Here is an 8,834-nt window from a genome sequence, read left to right as displayed (position 1 = left end):
CAAGGTTTCTAAGAGAAAAAATTATACAAACTCTGTAGGAGAAATGTAGTTTTTTATACTTCTTCTAGGAAATAAACTTTTCAATCTTGAGACCGCTGTGGAAAGCAGCAAATGATGTCGTTGACCACATCATTAACAATATTTCCAGGATAATTGAGATAGCACCTTTCCCTTTTTGCTTATGGCCTTATGCTCATGTCACAGAAGTAACACATAAGTCACTGACAGCAATGATGGAACAGGCTGAGAGGGTGAAGTCCAGAGGTGAGGCTCTCTGTCATCTGGAGAGACACTTTACATGCCTTAATCACAATCTGATACAAACCTCTATCACATATTTGAAACTGTTCACATCACATTCATGGTTCTTACCAAACCTTACCATTTCTAAGGTTTTGCCTTACGTCTTTTTTTTTTAAGACAAAGGTTTTATTTTGGACATATGCATAGTAAACATAAATTTGGTAAAAAACAGATCTTTTTGTGAATTATTGCCAAAGGCTGAGAGGGTAGCTTAGTGGAGGAGCACTCACCGAGCACTCATGATGGATCCCCAGCCCTGAAAACAAAACTAAACAGTCACTGTCAGCTTACCCACATGAATGTGACAGACACCATTTTTTAATTTTTTTTTATTAATTTATTCTTGTTACATCTCAATGGTTATCCCATCCCTTGTATCCTCCCATTCTTCCCTCCCTCCCATTTTCTCCTTACATCTTGATGGGTAGTCAAAGAAGATTTTGGGAAGAACATAAGTGATACCTTTACCAAAAGAAAGAATAGCATATCTTCACAGGCTAACTTAATCTCTTTCGATTAAACACTCAGTTATCTAGGGTTTCTCTTCCATCTACTTACCTAAGAGAGCTTCATTAGTTAGATTAATGATGGTTTTTCTTGGAACAATAATATAGAAAGGATTTGTGAAGGACTGATTTGGGTGGAAATAATCATCATATTAGCTTATTATTTTCAAGATATTAACTCATTATATGTAATTTTATTTGGTAGACTTGTTTCTTACATGCCAACTACAACAATAGCTTAAAATCAAATATATAGATTGAAATATTTTACCAGTATTTGAATGTTTGTCCATCACTCTACCACAACCATGACATTGCATATCTCTAGTTTCAATATTTGTGGATGCTACCTGGTGGGTTTTGTGATACATACTGCACACCTGAAAGCACCCACACCATGCATGTATCTCTAAGTTTTCACTGGGCAGCTAGTCAGGCTTTCTCACAAAGTTTGTCCAGATATTACTCACAGTGAAATGACTTGAGAGAATTGATGACTCTGGCCAGAGTGCAGATGGCTTTTGGAGAGCCCGAGTTTATTCTGGCTGGGTGCCCAGGTCCTAGATTAGAAAAAAGACTATGTTGACATAATGTTTGTTTACTTATCAAATTTAACAAACATGATTTGGATACCTACTATAGACAAAGTCTGAAATATTCCCACAAGTAAGGATGTAAAAAAATCTGTCAACCTGAACACTATATAGATAGTTGCTCTATTAAGGTCTTTGTGAGAATAAATCCACCTTGTCATGGTCATGCTATTATTCTTTTCTGGAATTGCTTTTATCTTACATTAAGTAGAGTTGAACCTGTCAGAGACAGAATGTTCACTGTCTCTCCTAGGCTATCATGTTTCTAAACATACCTGACATCAGAGTCATTTCTTCTTACATTTTTAAACCAAAGATCATGACCTAACTCCAACGTTTTATTTTTAAAGTATTTATACTTTAACATGTGCTTTGTTAACTGACTATAACTAGTGTAACTCGAAATCTGAATTTACTTGATTTCTTACTATGAGTGTGATTGGGCATATTCCCATAGACGGATGACAATAAATTAAGTCAAACACTATTTCAGGTCTACAGCACACCTACTATATCTACTACTGCTAGTGAAAAACAACAAGGATGGTTAACTGGTTACTTGATTGCTCCTTGTTTGTAGTATTACAAATGTATTAGCTGTTTGAAGAGTCTCTGTGCTTATCTTTCTTCAAAACTGGCACAGTCCATACATCTAGAAAGCTAGTAGTTCTTTAGGACTCTGATTCAATCCTTAGATTTTTTTGGTCTGACTTAAATGAATTTACTTTAATTTTCAGATATTGAGAGTATGTGTCTAGTGGATGTAACACGTGTGTACTCAGTCTAGTGATTGATTAGAAAACTGAAGATTTAAAGGAGAGTTGTTCATTTGGTCCATTGAACTAGAAAATAAAAGTATTTCCAAGAGCATTAGGGCTAGGAAGAGAGACAAGGGTAATTTAAAATATATGAAGTTTATTCTAGAGGTTAGGCTACTGAATTATTAAGGTTAAAGTGTTCGGTCAGGAGACTGGAGAGATGGCTCATTTGCTTACAAGCATTTGGTTCTTTTTTTTTTAAATTAATTTATTCATATTACATCTTGATTGTTAGCCCTTCCCCTGTTTCCTCCCACTCCTCCCTCCCTCCCACTTCCCCCCTTCTCCCCTCCCCTATGTCTGTGATTGAGGGAGACTTCTTCCCCCTATGTATGCTCTAAGATTATCGAGTCTCTTCTTGGTAACTTGCTATCCTTCTTCTGAGTGCCACCAGGCCTCCCCATCCAGGGGACATGGTCAAAAAAGGGGCACCAGAGTTCACGTGAGAATCAGATCTCACTCTCCACTCAACAGTGGAGAATATCGTGTTCGTCGGCTAGGTCTTGGTAGGGGTTCGAAGTTTACTGCCTATTTCTCCTTGGCTGGTGCCTTAGTTTGAGGAGGACCCCAGGACCCAGATCTGCCTGTCATAAAGTTCTTCTTGTAGATTTCCAGGACCCTGTGGGTCCTATTATTTCCCCATTCTTCCATGCTACTCTCGCCTAAAGACTCAATAGGATGTCCTCTCCTCTGACCCACTTTCTTGGTAAGTAAGGTTTTTCATGGGACGTATCCCTTGGACTAGTGTTTTGATATAAGTGAGTATATACCGTTTGTCTCTTTTTGCTTCTGGGTGAACTCACTCATTATGATAATTTCTAGGTCAATCCATTTGTCCACAAATTTCGGGAATAAAAGCATTTGGTTCTTTTGCAGTGGACCTGAGTTCAGTTCCTAGCACCCACACCAGGGGGCTTTTAAACAACTGTAACTTCGTACCAGGTCATCTGATGCCCTTGTTTGGCTTCTACAGATACCTTTACACATGTGTTCATAGACACATGCACACAAACACAGTGCACACACAAATAAGTAAATAAATAAATAAACAAACAAATATTTGAAGGACATTTCAGAGACTTGTAGCATAAGCAAACACCTTGAAAGGCGTTGAGGGAGAGCAAATGTGCCAAAGTCTCATCTCTATCTCAGGGTCTAGCGTCTAATTTCTGTTTAGTGGACACATTTAATCTTGTACTATTTAAAGATTAATCTTTATCCGATTATTTTTTAATATGTTGGAAATGCATGTCATTTAAAGTTAATAGCTCTGTCAAGTTAAAACTAAAAGTTCAGAAACTCAAATCTATTTACTCCCACATACACTACCCCCTCTTCCCAGGAAACTTTCCTTTTAGCAGTTAACACTATATTTCCAGGTGAGATAACTATTTCTTGAGTAACAAACAAAATGATTTTTTTCACTCAAAATTGTAGTAGCAATCTTTTAAAAGAGACTCATTAATCCCCAGTGGCTGATTAGCCTTGGCTAGTCTTCTCTCACCTTGCATAACAGTGGCATGTGGTCAATAGTTGATGTGGAGATGTTACATTGAGGCTATAGAACACACTCCCTCTTCTCTCTTGCCTTCTTCTGCCTCATTACTCTTGAGGAAGACAGCATCAATGCTATTAAGACTGAGCAAGCAGCTCTATGGAGTGGTGCATACATCTATAGTCCTTTTGGTGAAGAAAAAAAACCACATATTGGCTATTTTATAGACAGTCAAACATATGTAGACTATCATATTATCTGCAAGTAGGGATAATTTGACTTCCTCCTTTCCGATTTGAATACCCTTGATCTCCTTTTGTTGTCTTATTGCTCTGGCTAGAACTTCGAGTACTATATTGAAGAGATATGGAGAGAGTGGGCAGCCTTGCCTTGTTCCTGATTTTAGAGGAATTTCCTTGAGTATCTCACCATTTACTTTGATTTTGGCTATTGGCTTCCTATATACAGCCTTTATTATGTTGAGGAAAGTGCCTTGTATTCCCGATCTCTCTAAAACTTTAAACATGAATGGGTGATGGATTTTATCAAATGCTTTCTCTGCATCTAAAGAGATGATCATGTGGTTTTTTTATCTTCAGTTTGTTTATATGGTGGATTACATTGATGGATTTCCATATATTAAGCCATCCCTGCATGCCTGGAATGAAGCCTACTTGGTAATGATGAATGATATCTTTGATGTGTTCTTGTATTCATTTTGCAAGTATTTTATTTAGTATTTTTGCATCGATGTTCATCAGAGAAATTGGTCTGAAATTCTGTTTCTTTGTTGAGTCTTTGTGAGGTTTAGGTATCAATGAGACTATGGCCTCATAGAATGAATTTGGTCATGTTCCATCCCTTTCTATCTTTTGGAGTAGCTTGAAGAGTATCGGTATTAGCTCGCCCTTGAAGGTCTGGTAGAATTCTGCACTGAAACCATCTGGCCCTGGGCTTTTTTTGATTGGGAGACTATCAATGATTGCTTCAATTTCTGTAGGGGAAATGGGACTATTTAGCTTGTTTATCTGTTCTTCACTCAACTTTGGCAAGTGAAATTGATCAAGAAAATCATCCATTTCCTCTAGATTTTCAAATTTTGTGGCATATATGCCTTCAAAGTAGGATCATATGATTCTTTGTATTTCTTCAGTGTCTGTTGTTATGTCTCCCTTTTCATTTCTCATTTTGTTGATTTCAATACTGTCTCTCTGCCTTTTAGTTAGTTTGGCTAAAGGTCTGTCTATCTTGTTGATTTTCTCAAAGAACCAGCTCTTGGTTTTGCTGATTCTTTGGACTGTTTTCTTGGTTTCTAATTTGTTAATTTCATCACTGGGTTTGATTATTTCCAGACGTCTACTCCTTTTGGGTGTTTCTGCTTCTTTTTTTCCTAGGGCTTCCAGTTGTGTCATTAAGGTGCTTATGTGCAATGCTTCCAATTTCTTTTTAAAGGCACTTAGTGCTATGAATTTTCCTCTTAGCACTGCTTTCAATGTATCCCACAAATTTGGGTATGTTGTTCCTTCCTATAATAATAAATATATTATTTAATAACAGTAATAAAGTAAATTGTATATAGATATAGATAGATGGATAGTAGGACCACATAAAGTGATTTTGCTTTTATTGTCTTACAATAGTTTCTAATACAATACTAGCATCTTATAAATGTCATAGAATATGTTAATTGGGCTTTCGTTCCTTGAAAACACTACACTAAAGTCCTTGAATTTCTTCCAATCTAGAGTGAGTGCTCTCTGTGCTACTAAACAACTCCTTCAAGTGTCCATGGCACAGCTCTTCTTTCCCTCTCCGTCACACAATTTTATTCTGTGCTCACATTCAATGTTTGATAAAAAAAAACCTGACATTTATTATTTCATATTATGAATTACTTAGCTTAGACTCAATCAAGCTATGTCTTGAGACTAAAAAGGTTGACTTAGAACCATGTCTCCATGATTTTTTACTGTAAAAATGTTCACGCTCAAGAACATTTAAAACTATTAGTTTCTTTTGCTTTACTAATATCTTAGGGTAGAAAAATAAAAGATATAATACAGACACACATTTATATATGTTTCATAACAGTCAGTAATATATATGATATGCATACTTTTATATATATTTCATTGGCTGAACTACTTTTAAGACATAACATTTTTGTTCTTATTAAATTAAATGTTTATTATATGAATTATAATATATCCTAACTATATAATATGTGTATTGCTTATTATATCTTGCATATTATGGTAAATAATATTGAAACAGAGGACTTAAAATTTGTTAATATGTTCTAAGTATATTTTATATGTGTTTGAATGCAATAAATTTAACACTACAAATAGAAATTGTCTAATGCATTAGATAATCAAAATATTTTGCCATTTGTGCAAAGATTTTGCTTTTCAGCAATTTATTATTCTCTACATACACCATTGATTTATTTGTGAAGATTAATAGATACTTAATGAAAATTATTACTAAGTGACAAGTACACGCTGATGAATATAGATGGTATGAAATTTATAATAAATAATAAAGTAATGTATTAACTAAAGTTAGTTGGGTAATACAATGGCAGGGATCATTTTGTTGACAAAACTTATGTCAGGTACATAGTTATAGATAACAATTACATTATCTGAGTCAAGAAGGCTACCACATACTTAATGCAGAGGCAAACATGGGTCTATTAACTCAGCAAAGTTAACAGAAAAGGGAGAGTGGTTATGTGTCATTGTGGTATAAAATATGGTGAGGTAGAGAAGTATAAAACTATGTCCATAGAAAATTAGGCTTAAAATGTTTTGATTTCCATCCTTGGGGTCTTTGTATTGTAGGTAAAATACTTACATTTTACTCTGCTGATGGATAATGTCAGACCCAATAGTAAGTTACATGTAAATGATTGAACTATTTAGGGTTTGCTTGTTTCAAGACAGGGTTTCTCTGTTACACCGAGCCTGCCTGGCTTGGACTCATTGTATACCAGGCTGGCTTCACAGAGATCTGCCTACCTCAGCTTCCTGATTGCTGGCATGAAAGGCATGTGCTACCACAAAAAAACAATTAATATTCTCTAGAGAGATGAAATACATAAGATATATGGGAGGACGTATCAAGCAACTTACTTATTGAGTTAGAGCCTGAGAAGTCTCTCCAGATCGTCTGCAAGGTGGAGAAAAATAATAGCCCACTTGGCTGAAAACCTGCACAACGCTGAAGCAGATGGTGTAACGCTCAGTCCACAGCTGAAGGTGCAAGGGCACGGAGAAGGAGAAAGTGAATTAGGGCTAAGTACCAGAACACGAAGTCTGGAGAAAGAGTACTGGGACTCTGTATCACAGAAGAATAAGCTGTGAGTGATAGCAGATTGAACGGTGAGCACTTACACTGACGATGGAAGTTCCCCACTCAGCCACCATCTCACATACAAAGATCACAGGAGCATACCATTATAGTCAAAACGCAGGCCTTGTTCCTTCTAATTGTATACGGTCGGCTTGGGATTCCTTTTTAGTTGAAAGGGGTGGGGCTAGTACTGCTAAAACATTGAAAATCATTCATTCATTCATTGAGAATCAATAAATACATTTTTGTTAGCTGGTTATTTCTTAATTCAGTCGATTTGCAGCCCAAATTAACCATCACAGGAGAAAGAGTAAAATGAAGATAAGCAGAGTCAGAAATATCAGCTATAAACTAACTGTACCGATTCAAGAAAAAAGATACTGATTTACATAAGCATGGCATGTAAGAATGTGTTAGTGAGTTGGGCTTATACAGCCATTGCAAAGGCTCTCATCACTACTGATTTCCAATACATTATAGGTAGGCATTTCCTGATTCATCTGATATTTCTTATATAATAGAAGTTGACTTTTGATCAAGCAGATACGCCATCCAGGGCCACCGATTTCAGTGTTAGAGTCTCAACCATTTTCTCACAGGTCCAAGGTGCTTCGGACTATGTATTTCTTTTCAGTGTGTAACTTCATTCCACGTCTGCCTCTGTTGGCAGTCTTCCAAAGGTTTCAAAACACATCACTGGTCCTTTTCAAGAAGAGCTCTGTAAAGAAGCACCTCATTGTTAGTGGTTCATTAAATAGTTCTCTTCCTGACAACTTGGACGGAGGCCTCTTAAGTTTGCAAGTTGTTTTAAAATTAAAATCACTTCCAAAGTATTTCAAATACTTCTGGCAAAATGTCTGCTTGGAAGTGGCACTCTCATCTCTCCTCCCACAGGTCTTTTCTCTTACAATTCTTGTAGACTTGTGGGTTTCCTTAGTAGTCAAAAATTCCACAGTAAAATCCATGTGTGTTGAAAGACATCTGAAATCATTGACATGCCTCAGGGTCTCAGAATGAAGCAATTATCAGCTTTGCTTTGTGTAATTGGGCTCTAAATGGTGATCTTCTATTTAGGTTCACTAAAGAAAAAAACACCCTCTCTTTTCTTCTCCATCATCCTCCAGTTTCTTCTCGGAGGAAATCCATTTATGGTTTGGACACATTTCACAGGGTTCATATTTTCATCTTTCTGGAACTTTCCCAAGCCGAAATCCATGAGGTGAACAATGCTTCTTTGTGTACATGGTAAGGAAGGTAATCTTGAGAGCAATGGTTGAGTTTTATGAGCGTTTAGGAAAGACTCAGCTGTCTTGGAGAAAGAAAGGCTCATATTTGTGTTGCGGGCACTGAAATCCTTTTATCCCCCTATAGCTGGGCTGCTAAATTGAAATATGTAGAAAGCCCTAGAAAAAATTTAGCTAGCATCAGTTTCTCAAAAAGACTGGGGAACAAAGATTAGGGAATCTTTGCTATCACCTACTGGGGATCCAGTCAGGTACCATCAGGACTCTCAGAAAGGTCCTGAGTCTCATTGGATGGCTCCAGATAAAACCTCAAAGTTGTGAGCAAACCAGCCACACGCATTCCTTTCTGTTTGTCCTCTGTTTCCTGTTCCTAGCAGTCACTGACCTTCTGCACTTGATGCACTGTGGACTTTTTAATTTTACTGTGTGTGTGTGAATTCCTTGTTTGAACTTGTCAAACTTGGGTCCTCCTAAGGTGGCATCACTTTAGTTAAGCGTTCTATCCTCACCAAAACCTG

Source organism: Acomys minous (genome assembly GCF_964271855.1).
Source record: "Acomys minous genome assembly, chromosome: 1".
NCBI classification, from domain to species: Eukaryota; Metazoa; Chordata; class Mammalia; order Rodentia; family Muridae; genus Acomys; species Acomys minous.
The sequence above is the reverse complement of the archived record's forward strand: the minus strand, read 5'-3'. Positions refer to the sequence as shown.